The sequence below is a fragment of the Primulina eburnea genome, chromosome 15 (genome assembly GCF_022965805.1).
Source record: "Primulina eburnea isolate SZY01 chromosome 15, ASM2296580v1, whole genome shotgun sequence".
In the NCBI taxonomy this organism is placed as follows: domain Eukaryota; kingdom Viridiplantae; phylum Streptophyta; class Magnoliopsida; order Lamiales; family Gesneriaceae; genus Primulina; species Primulina eburnea.
In genome coordinates this window covers 30014159-30026456 of record NC_133115.1, presented here as the reverse complement: position 1 = coordinate 30026456, position 12298 = coordinate 30014159, and the positions used below count along the sequence as shown (strand labels likewise).

The 12298-nt window shown below is 28.6% G+C and overlaps 1 long non-coding RNA gene across 2 annotated transcripts; it reads right to left on the bottom strand.

Annotated features, from left to right (window-relative positions):
- Positions 1–4481: 4481 nt before the first annotated feature.
- On the bottom strand, positions 4482–5800 carry LOC140814787 (uncharacterized). Of its 2 annotated transcripts, XR_012114162.1 has the most exons (3): positions 5585–5697; positions 4976–5451; positions 4482–4879 (listed from the first exon to the last, which is right to left on the bottom strand). It is a non-coding gene; the product is annotated as an uncharacterized lncRNA (long non-coding RNA). The 2 variants fall into 2 exon arrangements; XR_012114161.1 differs by lacking the exons at positions 4482–4879; positions 5585–5697 and adding an exon at positions 5747–5800 and having other exon boundaries at positions 5183–5451.
- Positions 5801–12298: the final 6498 nt, after the last annotated feature.

Below are 12298 nucleotides of genomic sequence, written 5' to 3'. Positions count from 1 at the left end.
TGCACTTGGGTTGTTTAGCTAGGTCCATTTTCATTTCAAAGAAATCATGTTAATTTCTGAAAAGGTAAGAGTATAATCCTGGCTCTACAAGATCTCAGACCCATTTTAATTATTTCTCCTACCAAATATATAGATATACAAATATTATGGAATATATACAAGTGATATCTAGACAAGTAACATACAGATTTCATTGGATGGATAGAATTTGAATTTAGAGATTTCAAATCTATAATAATAAATTAATTGGTTTGTTTGACAAAATCCACTTCACAATGAATTTCAAATTTCAGTTAATTATTTTTTGAGTAATTGAGATGTATTTCAAATTCACTCAAATGTGGAGTGTTTTGAAATTTTTCTCTTAAATCCAAATGCAATCTTACTTAATTCAGCTAGAATTAAAGTTATTTGAAAACTTTTGGCAAACAATCAAACATTTCATGGTTCATAAGCGACTTCGACTATAATAAAGATTACGAGTGGGTCTCATGTGAGACCGTCTTACGGATCCTAATCTCAGAGACGTGTCAATCCTACCGATATTCACAATAAAAAGTAGTACTCTTAGCATAAAAAGTAATACTTTTCATGGGTGACTCAAATAAGAGATATGTCTCACAAATACGACTCGTGAGACCATCTCACACAAGTTTTTGTCTAAACATTAAATGAATAAAATGTCTTATTCATGTATGTATTGAGATGTGATATTTCTAATCATACGTATTTCATTGAATCAAGGGGCGAAGCTTATTAAGGCCCAATGTGGGCAAAAAAAATTAATAGTATTTATAAATATAAGTGGGCCAATTTTTTTTAATATCCTTTAAACAATTCATTCAAAACATACGGTTCCTTCGCTAGAAGCCTAGAATATAATTACACTGTCAAGAAAACTGAAAAGGTCTTGGATTTGGGTCAAAGCAGATGGCAGGAGACAACAACTAGGGGCGAAGAGGGCTTCAATAATTGATTAGCTTTAATTACGTGGAGTTAGGTATAAATTTAGAAATTTTAATTTTATGCTTTAATTTTCATTTTATTTTTTTAGAATTTCAAAAGTGGTGTTTGTATCTTAATATTTGTTCGAAATTGTTTTTCCCCTATTTAGTGTCTTCCATTTGTTCATAATTTGCGCATCTAATACTTTTATGTAATTTATTGATTGTTATTTTATACCGTGGTGATAGATATTGATTATGATTTATATGTTGATAGCTTTGTAATTGTTTCAACATTGTATTTTCTCATCATCTTGGCACATTTTGTGAAGTATTAAACTAGAAAAACATTACATAAAAAAATATAACGACTTTTTAAAAAAAAATCAATGCGAGTTGTTTTATATATATATATATATATATATATATATATATATATATATATATATATATTTATATATATGTATGTATGTATGTATGTATGTAAAGCTAAACATTACATAAGCTAAACATATTATAATTTTTTTATTTTATCAGGAAATCAATATTTACAATGCATAGATTTTTTAAAAGAAAAGATCCAGAACCAGAAGTACAAAGCTTTCTGGTTTAATGAATTTGGTGAGTGGTTAAGTATCAACTTCGAATGGCATATTAGCAAAAAATTCCATGTCAACCTTCAAGTTAAGAATTTCTAAAAAGAAAATTTGGGGTAAGCGACGGTTCAATTCTTCATGGTTTAATGAATTTGGTGAGTGGTTGGAGTATAATGTAGAAAAAGATCCCACATATTATTTGTATTTGTTATCTCTTCAAGACAACTAAGGGAAAACAAGCGGGAGAGGAGGTTTTTGTCAATGAAGGATTCACAAATTGGAAGTGTAAAGATAGGTTACATATTCATGTATTAGAGTTTTGTTGCGACAAGGGTATTCATGATTTCGAGGTCACAATGAAACTGAAAGTTCTCTTAATCCAGATAACTTTCTTATCCAATTGGAATTTTTAGGTGCTCATAATAAAGAAATTAATGATGTGATATTGAAAAATGCTCCTAAAAATTACAAGTTGACATCACCTGATATTCAGAACGACATAGTGAGTGCTTATGCCACTGAAACAATTAATGTTATTATCAGAGATGTTGGTGATTCGTTGTTCTCTATTTTAGTTGATGAATCTCGTGATGTTTCAACAAAGGAGCAAATCTCAGTTGTTATCCGTTATGTGGATAGTAGTGGACATATAAATGAATGCTTTATCGGGATTGAACATCTTACCAATACTACATCACTCTCACTCAAAGTTGCTATTGATAAGATATTTTCTAGATATAATTTTAGCATGTATAAGTTGAGAGAACAAGGATTTGATGGAGCAAGTTATCCATATAACTGGTATACCGTACCGAAAATATCGATATGAGAAAAATGATACCGTTACCGTACTTAATTTTTAGTATACCGAAAAATCGGTATGCTGAAGTTTCGCTACGGTATCGGTAAAATACCGTCATACCGAAAAATATATATAAAAAACTTCATTCTCCAGTGATCATCAATACTAAAAAAATCCTTCAAGACAATCAAAGAAACTCGGATATATATATATATATATATACTAGGTAGGTGCACGTGCGATGCACGTGGAGATATATGTTTCATAATTATGCAATAAATATTATAGAGTAAGCAATTCATTGACAAATGTTTTCAAACTAAGCAATAGAGAGATAAATCTATTATAATTATAATACATCGTGTCTATATAAGATATAGTACGATAATAATTTTCAGTTAAGGTTGCAAACAACAAAACAATGGATTACAAAATGTATAAGATCGTAGCAAACAACCTACGCAAAGCAATAGGCATGTGAAAACTTGCTGCCTCATTTAAACACTCAAAATTACTCTTATCACTTTCTAATAGCCCCCTACGTTGTGCTGCTTCCTTGAAAGTGAAACAAAATATTCCACGAACAGTGAGCAAATCAAAGTAGTACTTAGGGCCTCGAACATGAAGAAGTAATAAACGATGATAATACCTTTCACCTTCTGCCGGATTTGCCGAGTTAACACGTCCGATAACCTGTCTTTATTTCCTTGGTTTCCAAGTTCTAGTTGGTCGATCCCAAACAAAATGCTCTGGGAATTAAGAATATAAGAACTTTGTTGCTTCCACAATGTACGAACAAGTCTTGAAAAATTCAGTCAACGTAGTTTTGGAGACACATTCGGATGCCAAAACATTGCCCAAGTTCTGGTAATTTGAGAAGATGATCATGTGCTTGTCCAGTAAATGTAGATGCAAATTGATAAGTGGATGAGAGATTTCATTCAGATCAAATTCAAAAATGTGCCACACTGATTCTGGAGCAGACACCAAGCGAGCATCCTGAAATGCTCGTATTTCATCTACAAATGAGTTAGAACTATGTGGTGATAAATGAACACTTATTTTGTCATGGCCCTTGTAAATATATTTGTATAAATATTTTACAGCCGTTAGCCCAAAACAAATTTCAACATTGATATGAAAATCATAGCGATAGAGTAGATAAGGATTATAAGGAACAACCCATTGAGAATTCATTGTACAATTCCGAACCTCAACAGAGCGACCATCGTTTCTCCTCCTGTGCATATATAGGGTAACAATCATATCGTTGAACATAATGTTCTAAAAAAGAGCGAGGATAATGGTTTTTGCATTTTCCATTAACCATAAATGGGTATTTTAAATTTAACGTGCCACAAGGTCCAGGAATCATATGTCGTGAGACCAAACCAAACAATTGAGGAAAAACATCTTTATCTGGAAGCTCAGCAACAACGTAAAAGTCGAACTTTTCAGGCGAGTTAATCTTATAATTAGATTGCAGGATAATAATCATATGACAATAAGGTAGACCTCGTTTCTGGAACTCGATAACATAAACATAAGCAACAATTGGGCCAAATATATAGACTTTTTAAAAATCCGGCCCTTAAGATTAAGTAATTTTGCACGAAACACTCGAGAGACCAAATGTGGACGATCACGAGCAAGCTGACCTTCAAATAAATTTTCTCGAATCTCTTTCCAATCTGGATTGCAAGTCATCGTAATAAACAAGTCGGGTTTTCCAAATTTCTGAACCAATGCAATTGCATCAAGATATCGACGTCGCATATCTCTTTGACCTCCTATGAAAGATGCTGGTAAAACAACGCGTTGCTTGACCTCACTCCCACGTGATTCACCATTGGCTACACTGTCAACCACACCCGGTACAATTCGGACCTTATCTCACTTTGGTGCCTTCTGTAGTAATCTAATCTCGTTGTTTCTAGTTTAATGTACATATCGACAACAAACTGCTGCAATAATCGACCACCATACAATATTAACGAAGTGTTGCTGCCATGGCCCATGAATTTGAAACATGTAACAATAGTACTCCCTACAAGAAACCATCCTATCATTTTTTCCACGAACAATTGCATGAAACAAATAAAATACACACAAATTAGTTGCATGACAAAAATATAAATATATGCAGGCGAACATTATCTTGTTTGTTTGGGGGAAATTGCAAGAAATAATTACAAAAATTGAGTATGAGGTAAAGATTAAAAACGCACCACGACTTTCACCAGCAATAATACGATCGAAGGAATTAACATCTGCAAGTGGTAGCACACTCCCATGCACGTCAACATGGGCATACCCATTTTTTACCTTCAGAATATTCTGCTGCCACCCATTGTGCCCATACGGGAAAAAAACGGATATTGCAAGGAATCATAATAACCATAATAATGTTGTATTTGATGGGTTTGACCATCACGACCACAAGCAACTATGTCCCTGTTATGTGGAATGTTAGCATCATCATTGCCTTCGACCCAAATAGCCGCAACTTGATCAGCGGATGGGCTGTCATAACATCTCTGGTCAACGGGAACATTTTTGGAAATATGCAATCTTAAATTTATGATTGAAGAATAGTGATTTATCCTCTTTAGAAGTTGTGCATAAGGGCTTACTTTCATTATGTCCATCAGCAAAACTATGAGTTCTCTGTCAACATAAGTGTCCGGGAAAACGAACATCCTATTTTCCAACTCATTATCGTTGTCCCAAAAATAAAGTTGGAAATACCTTGCACCATCCGAATTAGGTATAAGTGGTGGCAATGAATGGAAAATCTAGCCAGGCGCACGAAATGTGTATACCCCACGTTGAAGAGAAGCCAATTCCTTGTCAAGCCTAACCCCAAATGAAGTGAAAGAAAAAACATTGTTGTACAATCGTACTTTACGGCGGAATAAAATAGCCAAGGGAGACGATGGGTCCTTGAATAATTCCAGCAATGCAATCTGAGTAATAGGAGATGTCAATCTAATCTCACCACATGCGCAACAAGAAGATGGAGCTTCACAAAGGAATCTATGTGCGCCACAAAATTGACATGAAATAACCATTGGCAAGACACTGATACCAGCAATATCTCTTTCATTGTCTGAATTTTAAAAAGAAATGCAATTGGGGAAAAAACCCATGTATTTCAGGTGCGAAAAAATAAACATAGGAAAACCGAGAAAAAAAATCCAAGTAAAATAAAGGCACGATGAAAACAACAACAGATTACTTACAAATAGGAGAACACGCCAAAGGAACGGACACAATATGTGATGTATGATGGAATTATATCATTGAACGACAGCAACACATGCGATAAAAAATATAAACAGATCAAAGGGGGAAACAATCCAATCGATGCAAATAAACATGGTGAAAATAATAGAGCAGCTAACCGTCGGAAGTAGATAAACCGGCACCACCAATACGCCGAAATTGAGCAATGTCGCTGCCAAATTAAAATTATTACATGAAACTCTTTAAGATAACACACATAGCTAAGAGGGAAAATAACGTTAGGATAATACAGGAACTCGGAAGATGCAAAGGGGCATCAACAAAGCAAGCATGAGAAAAATGAGGAGAGCGAAACACATACCTTGTGACAAATCCCGAGATGACAGCCGGCCGTCTATCCTGTGCCATGAAAAGTAGAAGAAGTAAAACCAAAATAACAGAGAGAAATCGAGGATCACATCGACATAAACAAATTGCAAGCGATAGAAATCAGTGAGTTTACTGGAAGGTGGATGAAATAACCCATCAACAGTAATGACCATGGTGAAGCAGTAATAGGAAAAGAAGAAACGTAGGAAGAAAATAAATGAGGAGGAAATAAATGGGCACATATATCTATCAAATGGTAGTAAGCAGCGAAAAAAATAATCCTCCATGAATCCAAATTGCAAAATCTAGAAATATAAGGGTACATAGGGGAAAACATAATTGAAAGTGACATATATGTATGTTAGATGTTAGAAATCTTTTATCATATTTCAATATCTATATAATATATGATATTATTAGTTCATATTTAAAAATAAACTTGTTAAAAAATTTACTAAGAGATGTAAATAAATAATTTTTCTGGCATAAAATTTAAAAAAAAAATAGGAATGTGTATTAATGTCCAAATCCATTTAAGATGGACAATGAATTACAAAAAACTCTTAAAAAAATCTATTAATTTAATTTGCTAACTTAAATTAACACACAAATTTAAATAAATATTTTTTTGGCATAAAAGTTAAGGAAGAAAGAGGAATGTGTATTAATATTCAAATTCATTTAAGATGAATAATTAATTACAAAAAAAACCTTTAAGATAACCTATTAATTTATTTGTTCATATTTAAAAATAAACTTGTTCAAAAATTTACTAAGAAATGTAAATAAATATTTTTTTGACATAAAATTTAAAAAATAAATAGGAATGTTTATTAATGTCCAAATCCATTTAAGATGGACAATGAATTACAAAAAACTCTTAAAAAAACCCATTAATTAATTTTCTCACTTAAATTAAATTAACAAGAAAATTTAAATAAATATTTTTTTTGGCATAAAAGTTAGGGAAGAAAGATGAATGTGTATTAATGTCCAAATTCATTTAAGATAAATAATTAATTACAAAAAAAAAACCTTTAAAATAACCTATTAATTTATTAGTTCATATTTAAAAATACACTTGTTAAAAAATTTACTAAGAAATGTAAATAAATAATTTTTCTCGCATAAAATTTTAAAAAAAAAAATAGGAATGTGTATTAATGTCCAAATCCATTAAAGATGGACAATGAATTACAAAAAAACTCTTAAAAAAACCTATTAATTTAATTTGCTAACTTAAATTAACAAGAAAATTTAAATAAATAATTTTTTTGGCATGAAAGTTAGGGAAGAAAGATGAATGTGTATTAATGTCCAAATTCATTTAAGATGGATAATTAATTACAAAAAAAAAACCTTTTAAGATAAACTATTAATTTATTTGTTCATATTTAAAAATAAACTTGTTAAAAATTTACTAAGAAATGTAAATAAATAATTTTTCTGGCATAAAATTTAAAAAGAAATAGGAATGTGTATTAATGTCCAAATCTATTTAAGATGGACAATAAATTACAAAAACTCTTAAAAAATCTAATAATTTAATTTTCTGACAAAAATTAACAAGAAAATTTAAATAAATAATTTTTTTGACATAAAAGTTAAGGAAGAAAAAAGAATGTGTATAATGTCCAAATTTATTTAAAATGGACAATGAATTACAAAAAAAAAAAACCTTTAAGATAACCTATTAATTTATTTGCTAACTTAAACAAAAAAAACCTTTAAGATAACCTATTAATTTATTTGCTAACTTAAACTTTGTTCATATTTAAAAATAAACTTGTTAAAAAATTTACTAAGAAATGTAAATAAATAATTTTTCTAGCATAAAATTTAAAAAATAAATAAAAATGTGTATTAATGTCCAAATCCATTTAAGATGGACAATGAATTACAAAAAACTCTTAAAAAAACTTATTAATTTAATTTGCTAACTTAAACTAACAAGAAAATTTATATAAATAATTTTTTTGGCATAAAAATTAGGGAAGAAAGAGGAATGTGTATTAATGTCCAAATTCATTTAAGATGGACAATGAATTACAAAAAAAACCTTTAAGATAACCTATTAATTTATTTGCTAGCTTAAACTAAATAAATGAACAAGGACATATAAGGAAATTCACAAATGAAAGTGGTATATTTATATATACTAGAAAAATGCACGTGCGTTGCACGTAAAAACCTAAACTACTGAAAATATATGTACGAAATTTTGATAATATTTATTTGAATTAAAACATGGCTAATAATATTTCTCAACTGAAACAAACCAAGCCATATAAAATAAAAAAATCATGACCATAGACGGTATATGAATCAGAGAAATTATCTTATCCACTCGACACACTTTCCAATATGCTTCTTGGTTGATTTTGACAACTCAAAAACTCTTTGTCGTAGTTTGTTATAATATGCATATAACTATTTTGGTATGCTCAGCAAGTATCTGATCATCTTTAACATCTTTTATGTTATTTACAATCTTTATCCGGGATCTGACATGCTCATAATTTGCTTCTTTATCACGACATTTTTTCGGTTTTCTACATTGTTTCTATCTGATAATCTTATTTTTCCGAATATTTTTTTGTTGTTAAATGATTTTTCAGTTTTTGAAAATCATCAACTATAACTCCTAAGAAAAAATGCTTTTACTCGTGATAAGTTTTCACTTGTGACTAAAAGTATGTCTAACATATATATATTTCAACAACATAACCAATGAATAGTGTTGCACATTCTTCAAATATTGTGATATTTGTGATATCATTTTTATATATTTAGTATCGATATTACTACATATAGCTATAAGGTTAACAAATTTTTAACAATTATTTCTCAATCACTGTGAGAAAAATACTTGAAATCTCTTCAAATGGCTATATCCTAGAATTGTGTTCTCATTTAATTTGACACAATTCAAGAAAGTCATCTTGATCGTCATTTTTTGGAAGCTTTGAAATAATGATTGCGTGCATCATGTCATGAGGATGATATAGTTTCAATATCATTTGTTGCGTTTAGAACATAATATTATATTATTCATTGAAACAAAACAAATTTTCTTATATCGAGTTTATATTTTGTTTTATAATATTTTATATCTTGTGGAACGATATACAAAATTAATTATTGTATTTTAAAAATATTGAGAAGAGATACGAATAATGTAATTAAGATATGCATATGAGATATCATTCAAATATATGTCAAAGTATTTGTCTTATTCAATATCTCATCTGATAATATAACCACTTAGATTTCATGAGCATTTTATGATAGTCATATATGTTATGAATTAGCTGGTTAGACACTTTGACTAAAAAAGAGACAAAAACAATCTCGTAGTCACCTCGAAATATATCGAGATAATATTGGAGGAAATAAAGTGAAACTGGGTTAATGTCTCAATAAAATGCACAGAATTGATCTATTATATTGTGTTAATAAAGTTTTAGAATTGTTCTCATACCATTATAAATAGAATGAGAATTATGCACAATTTGTTTTTCATGTATTTCTTTTTCTGAATGAAGAATTTTTTTTTTGAAAAACTATTTTATTGAAAAATATTAACATTTTATATGACATACATATGTCGCACAACCATGAAGTAGCAACATAATCATTACATAACACTTAACGTACACATACAATTCTTAAATTTCTTCTTCATTGTGATTCGTTGAAATTTAAATCTGAATCATTCTTGATCTTAACATTTTGCTTTAAATATGATTTAATATATATGTATATGTTTCATGTTACTTAGTTGGACCTAATTTCAAATATCTATAAAAAAAATGTGCTTGAATTATATCATACAGAAATTAGGACATAATATGTAGGACCGAGCGCTTGCCGTTTTATCAAAAACTATAGCTAGTAGTAATTGTGCAAATCAAATCTTTTAAACCTCACATCTCCTCAAACACCACGGTTCGGCCGCTTTACCAAGCAGGGTCAATTATTGCACCCAACAATATTCCTCCCAATAATTGAACTCCTTGCAATTAATGAAAATCGAACCCGTGATCTTGGCTCTGATACCAATTGTAGGACCGAGCGCTTGCCGTTTTACCAAAAGCTATAGCTAGTAGTAATGGTGCAACTCAAATCTTTTAAACCGCATAGTAGCTCAAGCACCATGGTTCGACCACTATGGTGCAACATGTCTCTTTTTTTTCATCCACTATGTTTGTTTTAACTTTTTTGTTCGAAATTTGACGCATTTCGTAGACTATATGTATGAAAAACCAAGAAATTATATAATTCACATAAATCATTTATTATTCTCTTCGTACAACAGAAGACCCAGAATATGTTGCTTTGATTGATATACTCTCATACTTATTTTTATATAAACTAACCAATTGCCGCCAACAATACTAACCAAAACGTATAAAAAAATCATAACGCAAAGAACCTCGATAAGAAAAAACAAATGATAGCTCAAAGTTTAAAAATAATTTATTTAGTATAATAACAAAGAAATTGAAGTATATACGAGCAATAAAAAGCATAAATCACTCTCCAATTAAATATTAACTCATATTATTCACAATTTGTATAAATTTTCCAATATTTTTTTCAAATAAAGAGAAGAAGCCTTATTAATGTCATCGTCTTATAGATATTCATTCCACTTCTTTAAAAAAAACACAAATGAAAAATGGTGACTTGAAATCATAATAAAACCATTTAGAAAAGGAGCCGTAAAAATATAATACAAAGTCACACAATTTTTCTTAAACCATAGAAAAATATTATACTATTGACAAAATATATCTAGCAACAACAAAACATGCGTTAACTTGTGATATAATTAAAATTTAGAATAATGCATAATCATGAATTAGAACAAAATCGCATTCCAAAAATCTATTGGATATTATATATTTTAATAATTTATCCATATTTGTCGTTCATCAGAGGACTCTTAGACCGACCAAATTTTGTAGTTCACCTATTATTTTCATAATAAATAATATTACAAAAATAATATAAGCAAGAACATAAAAACTCAAATTAAAATGCCTTCTATCAATCTAAGTAAAAAAAAATTGATTAGAGAATATAATAATATCGTAAAAAAATTAAATATTGATTTATAGACAGAAGTTTGGAAATATATTTGCCCCAATAAATAAAAAATATTATCTCTTGATATTCTGATACATAAGGTAAAAACGAATAAATATTTCAATTTTTTTAGTATTTTGTAAGTCATTTCAAACTAAGTAATCTGAGCAAACAGAACATGCATTATGTGTTTAAAAATTTAAAAAATATCTCAACAATAAAAAATTGAAAAATAAACATTTTTGTTGGATATTTGATTTTGTTTCTCTTTTCTTTGTGCAAACAAACAAATCACATAAACAATTCAAACACAATTACATGATCAATACAAATGACATATAACAATCAAACATGTAACGCCAGGGTAAAAAAACTCCTCTCATTGCAAGAACACAAAATAATCAAATGGAGCATATTATTTAGTAATATTTATTTAGCAGCATTTATAAAAAAATTGACTAAATAACTTAAAAACAGTGTTTGAAATCACTTACAGACAAACATTTCTCTCAATCACATATCTCTATTGACACATAAAGAGTTTGAAAATATTTTTATTTTAAACGACAGAAAGAAATTTTGTATGACATTAAAATTTATTAATAATTTATTTTTATTCAGTACGACTTATCTCCCTTTATCTTCATATTATTATTTGACGGCAATATATAAATTTAACTAATAAAAATTAAATTTAAAATTAAATTAAAATAATAATTAGTTTGATTGAGTTAAATACACTATTAATGATCTTATTAAACTAAGATAAAAAATGACTTAAATAACACCATTAACATGACAAATTGTAAAACAAAAAAATAATATCATAGTAAGCTCACAAATGAAAGTCATATATTTAATAGATTAATTAATAGATAATATATTATTTAGTAATATGTATTTAGCATCATATATCATTATATTGAAAATTGATTAAATAACTTAAATGTTTGCAATGAAATCACTTACATACAAATATTTTCTCTCAATCACATATTTTTGTTAATATATAAGTAATCTATATATATCTACCTTCTAAATAGGAAAAAAATGTTTTATATGACGTTAATATTTATTAATAATTTAATTTTATTCAATCACACTCATCTCTATTTGTTTTCCCATTATTATTTTAATGTTCGTAATATTAACAATTTATTTAAATTTATAACATTATCATAGTGATTTTATGTGAATTTGACGTTAAATATTAAAGTAAATAATTTTAAATTTAAAAATAAAAATATATT